The sequence below is a fragment of the Giraffa tippelskirchi genome, chromosome 7, assembly GCF_054371585.1.
Source record: "Giraffa tippelskirchi isolate mGirTip1 chromosome 7, T2T-mGirTip1v1.2.pri, whole genome shotgun sequence".
Taxonomy (NCBI): domain Eukaryota; kingdom Metazoa; phylum Chordata; class Mammalia; order Artiodactyla; family Giraffidae; genus Giraffa; species Giraffa tippelskirchi.
In genome coordinates, this window is record NC_137281.1 from 80,101,792 (window position 1) to 80,117,720 (window position 15,929).

The 15,929-nt window shown below is 51.8% G+C and overlaps 2 long non-coding RNA genes across 2 annotated transcripts in view; both read left to right on the forward strand.

The window, feature by feature from the left end:
- Nucleotides 1-15,929, forward strand: part of LOC145514301 (uncharacterized) — a 103,043-nt gene that overhangs the window by 66,822 nt on the left and 20,292 nt on the right. The window contains exon 5 of the long non-coding RNA XR_014060027.1: nucleotides 393-663. This is a non-coding gene — a long non-coding RNA (uncharacterized LOC145514301). The remainder of the gene's footprint in view (nucleotides 1-392; nucleotides 664-15,929) is intronic.
- Nucleotides 7,788-15,552, forward strand: LOC145514300 (uncharacterized). The gene is made up of 4 exons (XR_014060026.1): nucleotides 7,788-8,661; nucleotides 10,229-10,442; nucleotides 10,676-10,789; nucleotides 15,280-15,552. It is a non-coding gene; the product is annotated as an uncharacterized LOC145514300 (long non-coding RNA).

Below are 15,929 nucleotides of genomic sequence, written 5' to 3' on the forward strand. Positions count from 1 at the left end.
CATCCTTCTCTAAGGCTCTCCGGTACTCCCCCGTCCCCACCCCCACCAGCAACATCAGGAAGGCTTCAGGCTTGGAGTGAGACTGTGGGGAGGTTTGTAACCTCCCCAGCCTCAGTGGTGTGCATCTTCGTCAAATGGAGATGATGTCTGTTTTGTAGGGCTGCTGATGACTCCCAGAGCACGGGAGAGACTGTGTGAATGGTGGGTCTGGTTGTCATCACCTCCTGGTGGGAGAGTGTAGGTGAGGAGCTGTGAGTTCCTAGAGGACAGGCGTCCTTGTAGCCCCTTGGCCCAGGGACCACTGAGTGAGACAGGGTGTGCCTCGGGGGACATGGCATCAGGCACCTCTCGAGTCCCACCTCACATCCCCTTGTCTTACCTCTGTATTCCAGCTCCTGCCAAGGCAACCAGCTCTGCTGCTGCTGCTGCTGCTGCTGCTAAGTCGCTTCAGTCGTGTCCGACTCTGTGCGACCCCATAGACGGCAGCCCACCAGGCTCCGCCATCCCTGGAATTCTCCAGGCAAGAATACTGGAGTGGGTTGCCAGTTCCTTCTCCAGTGCATGAAAGGAAAAAGTGAAAATGAAGTCGCTCAGTCGTGTCCGACTCTTAGCGACCCCATGGACTGTAGCCTACCAGGCTCCTCCATCCATGGGATTTTCCAGGCAAGAGTACTGGAGTGGGGTGCCATTGCCTTCTCCGGCAACCAGCTCTGCACAGCTGTAAAGTCATGGCCTCTTGCCTCGCAGCTGGCTTAGCGCTTATCTTTGACCCCAGGTGATGAGAATAAGTGGATAATATTCCCCTTCCAACCTGAGCTGCCTTCTGTCTTCTGAGAGTCCTGGCAGGGCGGAGCCCAGTTGCCCTCAGTTTGACTAGCTTGCTGATGCCCCTTCGGCTGACTCTTCTTCCTCCCTTGTTTCACTCATCTTGGCACCTTATTTCTGACTTTGGGGTGTGGCTGAGAGAGGCCAGAGTCCTTGAGGAAGGTCCCCAGGGGTTGCGGTCAGTGTGTGAGCAGTGGTCAGTGTTACCCCAGGCTGAAACTTCAGACTAAACCCAGCCGTCCAAGCTGGAGTCTCAGGATGGCGTCTATTCCTGCCCAGAGCCTCCAGCCAGATTCTCTCTGTGCCTCTTCTCCCCCGCCCTTGGGCTGCATTGCCCTGCCGTGTGGATGGAGCGCCTGGATGTAACGGGCAGATTGCCTGTCCACCCAGGTGTCATGCATTCCATTGGCTCCCTGAGGAAGGACCAGACCTGAGCCAGGCTGCACCCCTTTTCTCCTTTTGTTGGCAGGTTTTAGAATATCTTTTCTGGTTATTGACTTTAGAAAAAAACAGCAGCTAGCTATTTTTCTCCATCTCTCAGCCCTTCCTCTTTGAGCCCTTAGAGAAGGCTGCAAAGCTCAGGGGCAGGGGTCTAGGAGGCTTTCCACCCCCACCCCAGAGCCTTGGAGCCATGGCCAAGGGGACAGCTGATTCCCTAAGGGCCTTGTAGAGGCCCAGCTGTTAGGAGCACGGACTTGTTACTTAACCGCCTAGGTTTCAGTTTCCTCATCAATAAAGGAGGAACGATATAGCCCAGTCCACCTCAGAGGGCCTGAGGAGACTAAGTCAGATAACATAGAAAATCGGCCTGGTACATCGTGAGCTGGGTCTACTGGATTTCGGTGTTCTGAGTGGGTCCCTGCCTCCTCAGATGACAGCATCAGGTTTTGGCAGACTTGGGTGAGGAATGAGAAGAGAAAGAACCTGGACCTTAGAGCAGAGAACCAGCTCCCAGCCTGGCTTTCCTCTGGCTGGTGGTGGGTCTCTGGCCCTGTCAGAGGCTCCAAGATACCACTTGAGCTCGGGATAATTGTGGAGAAGCTCCAGTGAGACGGAAGGACCAGTGCGCTGGGGCCTGTTCCTGCCCCAGCCGGCTTGGACACTTGGACAGGCGGGCACAGTGATCGCTGGGCAGCCGGCTCCCAGCAGCCTGCCGCCAGCTCCCCAGGCCTCCGTCTGCACGTCCTGCCCTGCCCAGCCCGCCGGGGTGGCTGAGGGTTTGGAGCCGATGGAATCAGCGTGCCCTTCCCTCCTTTGTCTGCTGGTGCTTCCTTCCCTTCACAGCGTGCTTTCTTTTTTTCTGGTTTATCAGGCCCTGGGGAAAGCCGGGGCCAGTCAGACTCCCAGCCGAGCACCCTGGGAAGCCGCCAGCCAGCCGGGAGCACAGCAGACGGCTCCGTCTCTGGGGCAGGCAGCTCAGCCATCCCCTCCTCCACCTGACCCTGGCAGCACCCGCCTGGCGGATAGCCCCTCTCCCAGCATGGGGGAAGCCACTCAGGGGCCTTGGCTTCCAAAGCCTCCTTTTCAGAGACTGGAAGACTCAGGGGTGCCTAGGATACACAGAGGTCTCCCTCCTTACTTTAGGAGGGAGGAAACTGAGGCCCAGGAGCAGGAAGTGCCTGGAGGGCCTGGCTCCCAGCTCAGGGCTCCTACTAGCACATAGCTGCCTGTCTTCTTCTTCTAGGCAACAGGAAAGTCAAGGGATTTGTGTCCTGAGAGTCCTGGCTATGCATCCCAGCCCTGCCACTCACAATGAACACCTGTGCCTTGCCTCAGTTTACAAATCTGTACAATGGGGACTGTGGTATGGGCCCCACAGGCTGTTTTGAAGACTATAGGCAATAATACAGATGACTGCCCAACCTAGAGCAGGCATTTCCATAGGGACCATATTGCCCTCCAGGGGGCAAAAACTGGTTCAGGAAGAGGGTATGAAAAGAATCTCGAATCATGGATATACATACGGTACTTAGACATACAGTATATCTGGGGTATTAGAACTTTTTAGTGGGAAGAGAGTGGGAAAAACTGTCTACAAAGTCTCCTAGAGTGCAGGGGTTGGTAATGAAACAGGTGGAAAAGCACTGCTGCTGAGTCAGTTTGTGCCTCTGCTCAGTTTCTTCCTCTCTTCTCTTGCTGGTCCTGGCCAGCACGGGCTTTACAGTAACGTCAGGAATCAGGTTATGCTCATTTTCTCAGAAACTGCTGAGAATAAACAGTGGGATCTCTCAAGTTTTGACACTGAGAACTCACTCATTTGTCCATGCAGTCATCCACTTGACCTTGGCCTGAGGTCACAAAGGTACACCTTAGACCAGGGTGCAAGGTGGCAATGAGCCTGGTTCCAGCTCTCAACAAACAGGGCAAATGGCAGGGCAATGTATAGCCTGGACTGAAGGAAGTACAAAGCCTGTGTGCAGGCTAGGTATGGTGGCAAACTTGTCCAACTAAGAGAGGAGGGGGCATTGAGGGTAGGCTTTGATGGATGTATATGTACCTCCTTCCTCAACCCCTTAAGGGTCTGTGGTCTGGAGCCTTGCCCATTGCTTGTGTCTCAGCATCTTGGTGTCATTGGCCTACAGCTGGTATTTGATGTGGCTCAGCTGGGAGGGCTGGGTGCACCCGTTTATTTGGCTTGGCTGGCCTGCCGTGGCGCACAATGCTGCCTTAGTCTAGAAAAGCTCATGGGCGCCTGAGGAAGTGGGATGGGAAAGGCTTGACCCAGTCTAGAGATTCTGACTGCACTCAACTGCCTGGGTAACCAGCAAGCCCAGCTGACCTCCTGGCCATCAAGCACATCTTGGGGTGCGATGGGGGGAAGGGCAGCAGGCACAGAGATCTCCCGGCTGATGCTGGAAGCCATCAAGCCTCGCCGGCCGACAGAGATGACTCTGAGAGCACCTGCTTCAGCCCTGAGCTTAGAATACAGACAGGGAAACTGAGGCATACAGTCAAGAAGGCCTCTGCCCCAGAACCCATCCACTTGCTGGAATCATAGAAGCCGAGTGGCACAGGATCTCAAAGGTTACTGGGTCCAATTCTATGAATTCTTTTTCTCAACATTTGTCTTAAAAAATGGGGATGGTCTGGAAAACCACACACCAGTTGAGTATCACCATAACTGCCTTTAGTGGTTGTTATATGTCAGGCATGAGGCTAAGTGCCCTGCTTCTAGAATAGAGCCCATTTTGTAAGTGAGGACAGTGGGGCTCAGAGAAGTTAAGCAACCTGCTGCAGGTCGCAGAGCTGCACAACCAGGACTGAATTCAGATCTAGGCGGATGCGTGTGCTTGTACCCCTGACCGCTTGGCAATGTGGCCTCTTGTTGCTCAAGGTGGACTTGTGGCTGAATTACATCACTTGATTCTTGCTGATTTCTATTTTCTAATTTGTCTTCAGTGACTATAAAATCCTTGTATAGTAATCAGCTAAATGAGAACATTAGTTGTATCTATGTGTGTATTTCAGTGATTCTAAACTAATATCAGGGAATTTCTGCAGTTCTCAGTGTCTGTGGGCATCTCTGTACACCCCCTCCAAGCCCACCATATCATTTTTTAAGCAGCAGCTCCCTTTCAAAAGTTATTAGAGCCTTCAGTCTTTCCTCCCTACAACTTAAGCAACTGTAAAGTCACTGGTGCCTTTTGAAAACACACTTAATTCTGAAAGTTTCCACACCCAGATGCTGAGGCTCTAGGGAAAACGCTGGCCTGGGAACCCAGGATCCTGAGGTCTGGCCTATCACCCTGCTCCTAAGCAAGCCCTTATCCAGCTCTGGGCCTCAGTTTCTCCATCAGTCAAAGACAGGTTGTGCCAGATGAGCTCTGAGGACCCGACATGCCCTCACAGTCCTGTTAGAGAAGTGTTCTGTCAACCACAGAGAGTCGGACACCTTGAGTTTTCCCAGTCTCCAATAACTTTACCCGCCAAGCTATCTTCCAGGCCACGCATTCTGGGAAATAGCCCACTGGGTAATCCCTCCAACGTGAGTCTGTGAACACACAGTTCATCAGGGTTCTGCTTTGTGTATACAGATGATGAAACATAAATACCCTCCTGCGGCGCAGCCTTAGACCTCTCACCAGCTTATCAGACTTGGATGCTGTGTCTCAGGAGTTGATCTCTAAGGGGGATCTAGCGCAAAGGGCTGTTTCATGTATGTATCCCTTCTTGGAGGATTTGCAGTTGATCAGGAAAGATAAGAGGACAATGCTTATCAAAAGGGAGAGGAGATCTAAGGGGATTTTCAGAATGAGGGACAGGCACTGCAGGATGTCTTCCTGAGGCCTCCCGCAGCCCCTCTGTGTCAGCCAGTCCGGCTGGCATGAAGGGGTCTGGCCAGTGGTGATGTCTCCATCTTTAAGCAGGCTCCCACTGCAGTCACCCTGCTGGTCTAGCCTAGGGCTGTGCTATTACTCTCCGCCTGTCCCTGATGTCCCATCTTCCTGTGGCCATAACTCCCTCTTCGGCATGATGCCTGTGTGAGTGCGAAGTCGCTTCAGTTGTGTCTGACTCTTTGTGACCCCATGGACTGTAGTCTTGACCATATAGGAAAGGCAAATTTCTGTCTTTCCCATCCATCACCAGCACCAAGTGGAGAAATACAGGGAGCAAGCAGAGCCGGGAGTCAAGGGAGGCTTCCCGGAGGAGGTCTCTGAGCAGAGTCTGGTGATCACTAGGCAGAAGAAAGAGCCTGTGCAAACATGTGTCTAGAGAATAGCAGTGTGAGAGCTGGGGAGGGCTGGTGGGAGATGACACTGTAAGTCCTGGACCTCAGAAGGCATGGAAGCTGTGCCAGGAAACCTGGGCTTGTTCTGAGTCTGATCAGGAACCAGAGAACCAGCATGGAGAGGAGAGCAGAAGACAGATCTGTGTTTTAGAGAAGCAGTTGGTATGGGAAGGGAGAAGAGCTGATGAGTTTGAGATGAGAGGGGGATGGGTAGAGTCAGGTGATTGTGAGAGAGAGCAGGAGGGGTCAAGGAAGACTCAAGTTTCTGGCTGGGGGTGGAGGGTGCAGGATCTAAACAGGTCCTCCGGGGGCAGGATGCCTTCAGGGAGACCAAGAAAGTCAGGTGGGATGTCCACTGTGCAGCAGACAAAGGTATTTGGACTGAGGGTGAAAATATTTGAGAGTCATTTGTGTACAGGGGTGGTTGAGTCTGTGACCATGGGTGAAGCTGTCTGGACAGAGTGTGTGTGTGTGTGGAGGGGGGGGCAGGCAGGGAAGTGAGCCTGAAGTCAGCATGATGCTGGGCACAGAGTGGGCATTCAGGAAGGGAAAGGCCAGCAGAGAGGGTCATGTGGGGTTTGGCCACATGGATGTCACCTATGAACCTGTCAAAACCAATCCAATGGAGAGATAAGGCAGAAGCCAAATGGACCAACTGAGGCCCTGGCATCTCTTTCATGGGCACCTGCCACAGCCTCCTGTCTGGCCCCCACTCTTTCCCAACCCCTTCGAGTCCATTCACCACACAGTGGCCAAAGGACTCTTAAATATACCCAGGTCACGGCGCTCCCAGATTTCTAATGTTCTCTGCCATCTCATCACCATCCCTACCATAGACCACCAGTCTTTGATGCCTTTTGGCCTCTACCTACTGCCCATTCTTGTTCAGGGCCCCTGTTCTGAAAAGGGGGCCTGTTTCAAGTTTCTCTGACCTGTGGGGGTGCCCTATCCCAGCTTCAGCATCTTCACACGGGAGATCCTCATGGCCCATACCTCGTTCTTTTCTCCTTAGTCTGCCCAGCCTTTGGATCTCTGGGCAAATTGCCTTCTAAAGGGGACTTCCCTGGTGGTCCAGTGGTTAAGAATCTGCCTTGCAATGCAGGGAACACAGGTCTGATCCCTGGTTGAGGAACTAAGATTCCACGTGCCATGGAGCAACTAAACCCACAAGCCACAACTAGAGAGTCTGTGTCCCCGCAACAAGTTTACTGCAATAAAAGATCCTTCATGACAAAACGAGGATCCCATGTGCCAAAACTAAGACCCAACCCAGCCAGATAAACAAATAAATATATATAAACTACCTTCTAAAGGAAGTGTCCTTGAACCCCGCACCCCAGTCCAAAATAGGGAGTTCTCTTGTTTCATATGCACTGTACCCCGCTGCAAAACACTCCTCAGAGCTGCAAATAAGTTTTTAATTGTGTTTGTTATCTGTCTTTCTCTTTTGAATGTGAAATACTGTGGGGGTCCGGGGCCAGTTCTGCTGTGTCCTCCAGAAACTGCAACGCCAGGCACGATGCCTGGCATGGAGTAAGTGCCTAGTAAATTTGCATGAATGTGTATTAGTGAAGAAAAACACATACAATAGGATGAAAAGAAGTATACGGAGCAAGGGTGGCCTATTGAGCAAGAAGTTGTAGAAAGACAGAGTGTGATCCTTGGAGGGAACAGAGGTCTTCCTCAAGCCTGTCTCTCAAGTCTATTTCAAAGAATAATAGTAATAATTGTTGGGCACAGTGTGTGGTCAGTCCGTGCTGGTAAGCAGACCTTTGCCAACCTCTGGAGTCTTAAAGTGCACCCCTACTGGGCTGCAGCAAGGTCCCACAGAGCATCCTTTCAGGATGAGGAGTCCCTCAGGGCAGGAAGCCTCTATTCCTGACCACCACCCCAATGCAACTGTTCTTTGGAGCCCAGCACCTCTTTCCCCCAGTTGAGGACAGCCAGCTGACAGTGGGGTGCTAGGGTCTCCTGTCTTCAGGCCCCTCCATTCAAAGTTCCTAGCAACCCCTGCCTGCCCTAGTTCCTGGACCACGGAGCCCCCAAGATTGAGATCCTTGTCCTAGGCCTGTCCCAGTGGGATGGACCCCCACTGGGTAGGGTGGATCCCCAGCCTCTGGGAGGCAGAGGCAGGATCCTAATAGGGTAAGCCCAGGGAAGGAGTACCACGCTCACCATTCGAGCCCCAGCCTCCAGCTCTGCTGGCCCTCCCCGCGCCTGCCCGCCACCGGATGCTGGAGTTCGGTTTTCTTGACCCGGTGGGGCTGGGGAGGGGCCACCCGCTGAGCCGCCGCCTTATCGCGCCCTGTCTCCACGCTGTCTCCTGCCGCCAGCCCCGGGCTGGCCAGCCTTCCCCCCTAACCGGCTCCGGCTCCTGGCTCCACACTGACGGGCTGGTCCCTCTGGGCTCCCTGAGGGCAAAGCTGGGGTGGGGGTGTCCCACAGATTAGAGCTGCGCTTCTCTCCACCCCCCACCAACCCCTCCCTGCGTATCTCCCTGGGGTCTGGGGAGGGTGTGGGAGATGGGGCTGCTGGTGGGTGGAGGGGCCTCTGAGAGGGCAGGGAGCCCCAAACCGCCCCCCACCCGCCTTGGCTGCTGATGTGGGAGGAGCTGGCCAACTTGGAACTGCCGCAAGGGCGTTTTTTTGGGAGATTGCCCCATCCCCATTTTATAGAAGAGATACTTGGGGCCCAGAGAAGAACACCACTGGCCAGAGCCACTCCCCGACCCCTGTCAGGACCTTCCCCATCCGGGGTCTAGAGAGGCATTCCTTTCTCAGTGGCTGGGTGCCCTCAGCAAAGAGGCGGGGCCTGCTGAGCCCCTCAGGGTGCCAACCTCCAGTGTGGTCTGTGCAGCTGGGTCCCCTCCTAGCAGGTCCCTGTCTCAGCACCCCTGCCCCCTTGCTCTGGTCGCTCCCTCTGCTTAGAATGCCCTCTTCATCTTAGATTACAGGAATCCTCCTCTCTCTCTTTAAAGTGCCACCCAAAACCACCTTTACCCCCTAGGTAGTGGTGGGACTGGAATCTTATACACGAAAGGAGGACAAGGAGGCACCTCTCTGCCCCCTCCCTGCTGCGGGCCTCTGAAGCAACCCAGGAGGTCACAGGTAAAGACGCTTGGGATGGGGGCAAGTGATCTAACCTGCTCTCTGCGGTTGTAAGGGAGGTCAGTCCTGCAGTGGACAGCTGAGGGTGAGTCTGAGTACAGATTATGTGCAGCCAACCACAGACCCCCCCTGCCCACTGCCAATGCTGTGGGGCATGAAGAGCTTAGAGGCTGTGATGAGGAACTCCGGCAGGGATAGAGCAGGCATTGTGGAGTTCTGGGGGAGGAGTGAAGCCAGGGATCACTCAGGAGGGGATGTTTGAACTGGTCTGGGGCGGATAAAAGGAAGAAAAGAGGAGGAAGGCCGAGGGCCCAGCACAGGCAAAGCCTGGAGGCCCAGCCGTGGAAGGATGGAGGGGCATTGGGGGAGGTGGTGATGAAAGGATGAGCCGGGGCCAGATTGAGAAGGTTCTTACACCCCAAGGCAAGAACAGAACAGCAGGTTTCATATTACGTGACTCTTAGTTTACCACACTAAAAACAAAAGATAATAATAATGATAAATAGTAATAATAGGTTTATACTCATCTTATAGTCAAGCAAACTGCAGCTTGGGTAAATGACTCGGCCACGACCACATCAATAACTGGGAGATCTGGAATTTGAGCCTAGATCATCCTGTCACAGAAGCCCGGGCTGCTGCCTTCCTGCCGGAGCCTCCAGAGTAGGAGTTGTGGGGAGGCCTTGGCTTCTACATGTCCCTCCCTCCTCTCACCCTATTTTTATGAATAAGAGCACCAAAGTCCTAGAGGGCCAGGCTTAGCCTCAATGTCCTTCTTCCTGATTTGACTCTCCCTAATTTCCCAGGCCAGGAGCTGGTGAATAAGGCAGACTTTCATCTCCTTGTCCAACTTTCTGCCTTCCCGCTTAGTGAGTCCTGGGCAGGGCCTAGGACTCTGTATTTTTGGTGAGCATTTTGGTGATTCTGGGTCTGCCATTTGCCCACAGGCATTTGGGGCCTATTGTAACTGTTTCCCTCAAGTCTCTCAATGGCTTCCTCCCTTCCCCCTCAGCTTACCCCCATTCCCCTCCACTTGGTGCACCCCAGGCCTTCCTCTTCAGGCGCCCCCTCTCTTAGAAAAGTGAAAACACATGGTTTCCTAGGCAACCAGATCCCTCCTCCCTGCTTGCCCTGAGACCTCCCAGTGTCTCTCAACTGTTCAGAAGAATATTTCAAATACCAGCCTCACCAGGCAGGGTCTGACAAAGGCTGAGTTCCTCTCAGAGCCTTTGCTCTGAGGGGCAATAACCCTGCTCCTGTCTAACCTGAAGGCCTGGGGTTTCAGGGGCAAGTTCCAGACCACTCCCTTGGTTACCACCTAGGTCCACTCTGTTTAGCAGAGGAACTCATTACTGTTTGGCCTTAGAGATCCCTTTAGATGGGGAAAAAGTGTGAAAGTGAAAGGAACTCAGTTGTGTCCGACTCTTTGCAACCTCGTGGACTGTAACCTACCAGGCTCCTCTGTCCATGGGATTCCCCAGGAAAAGAACACTGGAGTGGGTAGCCATTTCCTTCTCCAGGGGATCTTCCTGACCCAGGGATCAAACCTAGGTCTCCCACATTGCAGGCATATTCTTTACCTTCTGAGCCACCAGGGAAGCATTAAATGGGGAAGCTGGAGCCTAAAAAGGAAAGGGACTCACCAGCTCACATGGCAAAACTGCAGTCTGAGTGAGGGACTGAAGGAAGAAGAGGTAGGATGGATTGTGCCTGCTACCTGCGAGACACAGTGCTAGATGCTCTGGAGACATGAACATTATCCCTCCCTCCAACTCTGTGAGGTCAGTTTTATTCCCATCTTATACTTGAGAAAACTGAGGCTCAGAGAGGTGAATTACCTTACTCTAGGTCACCCAGCAAATGAATGGCAGAGCCAAGTTTCAGGCACCCTGACCCGTCTCCCCAGTGAGCCCACAGTCTTTATGCTTAGATGGTGTTCTTCTCGTGGCTGGGCAGGGATTGGGGGAATGATGTAGAGTGCTTCCTGATTGTTATTTTTACCTTCCCTTATTAGAAGATTTGGCTCATCTTCTTTGGAGGCTGGGCTCCTGATGAATTTCTCTCTCCTGCCTTCTCTCAGCCTTGGATCCCTACTCAGCATTTCTCATCCCAAGACATCTTTCACCAGGTGGGGAAGGATAGAGAAGCACCACTTGTGCAATTCATGCTTTCTGTCTGGGCCTCAGTTTCTCCACTAGTAATGCGAGGGGAGGTTGGAAATGAGAACTTGCAAGTTCAGTCCTAGCTCACATATTCTTGGATTCTCACATCAAGCATATGTGTGTGATTGTGTGTGCATGATTGTAGGCAATTAGGTGTGTGTGTGTAATTACATGAATGACTGTGTGTGGTTAGTGTGTGATTGGATGTGGGGGATGGTGAGTATGTGGGAATAACTGCACATGTGAAGGTAGATGGATTATGTGTGGATGGTTGTATATGTGGGTGTCGATGATCAGAATGTGTGTGTATGATTATATGTGTGTATCATCATCTAAGTTGCTTCAGTCATGTCTGACTCTTTGTGATCCTATGGACTATAGCCTGCCAGGATTCTCTGTCCATGAAATTTTCCAGACAAGAATACTAGAGGGGGTTGCCATTTCCTTCTCTGGGGGATATTTCCAACCCAGGGATCGAACCTGCATCTCTTATGTCTCCTGCATTGGCAGGTGGGTTCTTTACCACTAGCGTATATGGAGAAGGGTGATTGAGAATATGTAGATATGTGCTTGGGGGTGAGTGGATGTGTGTAATTGTATGTGTGCATGTATGTGGGTTGTGATATGTGGGTCTGTGTGCAATCTGGGCTGTCTCTATGTTACTGTGAGAGATTATGTGTTTATGTGGACTGTGTGTATGTGTGTCATTGTGTGTGTGGGAGGGCCATAAAGCCTCTTCTCAGCCTAGTTGATCAGCAGAAAGGGTGGGCATGACCCCTCCTCCCTGGCCGCCCATGGGTGTGGTTCAGCCAGGCACAGGAGGGGACCCCATAGGCGCCCACAATGCCAGCTGGGCAGCGAGTATATCCCTCCTGTAATCAACTCCAGACGCAGCAGCGTCGCCGCCCTCTGATGGGAGGGTGCTGGAAACACATTCTGGCCTTAGCCAGGTCTCTTTGGGGGGAAAAAAAGGGGAAGGAAAAAAATCCCCGAAAGGCAGATCTTTATTGAAATTTTTCATGACACGCACAGCAACTAATTGATTTCCTTATTAGTAGCAGATTTTTCTCCCAGCCTCTTCTGCTGCCTGAACTTATAAAAATGAAGGGTGGAGCGCCGGCTTGGTACAGACCCAGAGCCAAGTTTCTCCCTGCATCCTCCCAGGGCCAGGGAGGCAGCAAGGGCGAGATGTGTGTTTGCTTTTCCAGGTCTAACTGTAGGTAGAGGGGGTGATCACCTGTGGGATCAGGTTTCAAAAGCCTGGAAAAGCCCCCTTGCTATCCCTTAGTTTCCTCTCCCACCTTCTTGGCCTCAAATCACACCATTAACGAATCATTCTGTTTATTGGGTTAGCCAAAAATTTTGTTTGGGTTTTTCTGTAACGTCTTATGGAAAAAAACCTGAATGAACTTTTTGGCCAACCCAATACTTTGGGCTTTCCTTCGGGTCAAAATACCTTGGACTTCCCTATTGGCTCAGACAGTAAAGAATCTGTCTGCAATGCAGGAGACCCAGGTTTGGTCCCTGGGTCAGGAAGATCTCCTGGAGAAGGGAATGACTACCCACTCCAGTATTCTTGCCTGGGGAATCCCATGGACAGAGGAGTCTGGCAGGCTACAGCCCATGGGGTCACAGAAGAGTCAGACATGAGTGACTAACACTTTTGGGTCAAAATGCTAATGAGTGCAAGCAGGATCTTGGAGTACCCTTAGTCATCTACACATAGTTCACACTGTGGGATTCTGGGAGCCTTAGTTTTCTCATCTGTTCAATGGAAGACTTCTGTGATTGATGTTACCAATACTTGTGGAGATGAAAGATCAGATTTGTGACTTCCAAGGCTCTTTATAAGCTGTTCCCCTGTTGATGACAGGGCAGCACATACATCATGCACAATTCAAGGTCTGGTAGTTTACAGGGGGGGACGAGTCTTGCATTTAGCAGAGGGAAAAGGGGTTGTGCAGCAGCCAAATTCAACTGAGGTCTCTCAGGAGACCACCAACCGGAAAGTTAGAGCTACTCCTCTGTCTGGGCCAATGACAGGTGGTCACTCAGGCTTCATCTAAGAGTTAGTGAAAAGAGAAAGACAGACACTTTGGCCAGACGGTTCCAACTGATGCTTTAGGCGGCCACTGTTCACCACATTTGTCAGGGGAGGAAACTGAGCCACAAGGTGGTTTACAAACACCACAGAGCACTTAACTATGAGGGGGCAGCAGGGATGTGAACCCGACCCTGATGGGCTGTGGACATACAGGACGCTTTTTATGCATTTAACATAAAAGTGCAGCCCTTCTCACTGAGGTGAAGCTGAGAGAATCCCCAGAATATCTTGAGGGTCAGACAGATAAGGGAATAGGTGTTGGGGATAATGAGGTGACAAGTGCTATAACAGGGTTAAGCACAGCCACTGGAAAGGACACCTAATCCTGGCTGAAGGGGTCAGAGAGGGCTTCCTGTAAGAGGTGGCACCTGAGTAGGCAGAGGGGGCTGAACCCTCAGGGCTGACCTTCAGCAAGTATGTGTGGGCATGGCCATTCCAGTGGTTAAAATATTGATGCACTTATATATGTGTTGCAAATAGTTATGGTCCCCTTCCTTCTCCTGTGCTCAGGTTGCCTGGCCCCTCCCTCAGGGCCTGGACCTTCCCAGATCCAGAAACCTTAAGGGCACATCCAGGACTCTGCAAGAATAGTGGGTGACAATGTGACTCTAAAGGCACAGAGGGAGGCCCAATGCCTGGCTAGGGTCCCTTGTTCTGATCTTGTTACCACCCTCGGGCACGGGTTGGGGAAGGGGAGGCAGGGACTTGGATGCTGGAGGCTGGGCTGGGCAGACAGGCCTGCCGCTGGACACGTCCACTTGCATTCCACGTGAACTTCCTGGGAATGACCAGGGGCCTCTAAGCAGTTCCTGTTCCCAGCGGCTCACAGTCGCCAGGCCCAGGGAGACAAAACGTCCCTGAATGTGGTGGGTAAGGAACAATATGGGGCGGGTGGAGGAGGGCCACAGGAAGTATGTCGGGGAGCTGGCCACAGAGCTGGGGGTGACTCAGGGACTTGTGACTTGATAAAGTAAGATGACTCCAGAGGAAAATAGCTGGAGTCCAGGGATGCCGAAATGGCCCACAGGACAGGATTTCTGGCTCCTGTTCAGACATTAGTTGTTAAGTCCTCATGTGTCTCCACACAGTAGAGGTCCTTGAACACCATCCAACAAGATATGTTATAGTCATTGACCCTGTTGGATCGGTATTAAGATCCCGGCTTCACAGAAGAAGAAGGTGAGGCTCAGAGAGGTAAGATGACATCCCCCAGGTCACACAGTGGCAGTGGAGTCAGGATGTACAGCAGAGAACTCTGACTCTGGAGCTTGCATGTGAAACCAGGCTTCCAGGCACCGTTGCCCGCCCCTACCCCCAGGAACCAGGCGCGGCTGTATTAGAGCCCAGGGCCCCTTCCTGGGTCTTCACCTCCCCAAAGCTACCACCCCCTGAAAAGGTTTCCTCCCAACCTGATACCACCCCCAAAGCTATCACACACCCTGAAAAGATTCCCCCAACCCCTGCCACCAATAAATAGGGCCACTTTGCCCTTAAAACTGAGAGCTTAAGAAAATGTTAGAAACTGGGAAAAAGAACATGTCTTGGCTTTCAGACACAACAAAAACACTACAAATAAGGTGAATAATCAGAGTAAAAATCAAAATCGCTATAGAATCCGTTGGTTTAATATGCCTTATATGGAGTCGGGTGGGATCTCCAGAATAAGAGAGCCTGGTGTTGAGAAAAAGCTTTAAAGTGTCCTGCAACCACCGGTCCTCCAAACCCTCTGTGTGTGTGTGTGTGTGTGTGTGTGTGTGTGAGTGTGAGTGAGTGCGAGTGAGAGACACACTCCAGGGGCATGCTGTGGCTGGGAGGAGAAGGGGGTGCTGTTAGCTCTTATCCTTGGAGCAGTAGTCTTTTCACCTTTCTCAGCCTCCATCCCCCATCCCCACCCTGCCCCAGTTTCTTACTAGTAAAATGGGCCCTTGTAACTAGCTCATACTGGGGCCATGGCAGGGTTAAGCATGATAAAGTGTGCAGCAAGAGCCTGGCCCCGCAGTTGGGGCTCTGCTATTGTTCTTGCCTCCTTAAGCTTCCCTGCCCAATTTCAGGAAGTCTTTTTTGGCTGGAAACATCTTTGGATGAAAGAATGTTGGAGGGAGAAGGCATTAGAGATAAGGCAGAGCCAGTCTCTCACGTGGGAGGGTGACTTTAGGAACTCAGAAGGCTCCCCGCCTCCAGCTCAGATTCCCGTCCTCTGCGCTTAAACTCTGCCCTTCCAGCTTCACCCTCCAGCCTCAGGCTTTGATTAGGTTACAATGCACAGCCCTCCTTCCCCTCCCCATCAGGGTGCTGGAAGCAGAGGCCAGGTCACACTTATCTCTGTTTCTTTCTTTCATGTTTTAAAAACAGCTCTGTTGAGATGTGGTTGACGTACACGAAATTGCACCTACTTACAGTGTACAACGTGATATGTTTTGACATATGTTTACAGTCATGAAACCATCATCATAATCAAGAAAATGAACATGTCTGTCACTGCCAAAAGTTTCCTCCAGCCACTTTGTAATCCTTCCCTCTCTCCCTACCCCCCACCTCAGTCCCCAGGCAGCCACTGACCTGCTTCAGGTCACTATACATCAGTTTGCATTTTCAAGAATTTTATATAAATGGAGTCAGACAGTATGTATTCTTGTGTGTAAGGCTTCGTTCACTCAGCACAATTATTTTGAGACTCATCTATATTGTGGAGGAGGAAATGGCAACCCACTCCAGTATTCTTGCCTGGAGAATCCCATGGACTGGGGAGTCTGGTGAACTACAGTCTATAGGGTCGCAGAGTCGTACATGACTGAGTGACGGAGCACGTCTATATTGTGCATGTATCAGTTATTCAGTCCTTTTATCGTTGAGTGTCCATTGAATGGATATCGCACGATTTGTTAATCTATCTGCTGATGAGCATTTGGAACGTTTCTAGGTTTTCAATTTTATAAATAAAACTGCTATGAGCATTTGTGTTCAAGTCTTTGTATGAACATAAGCTTTCATTACTCTTGGGT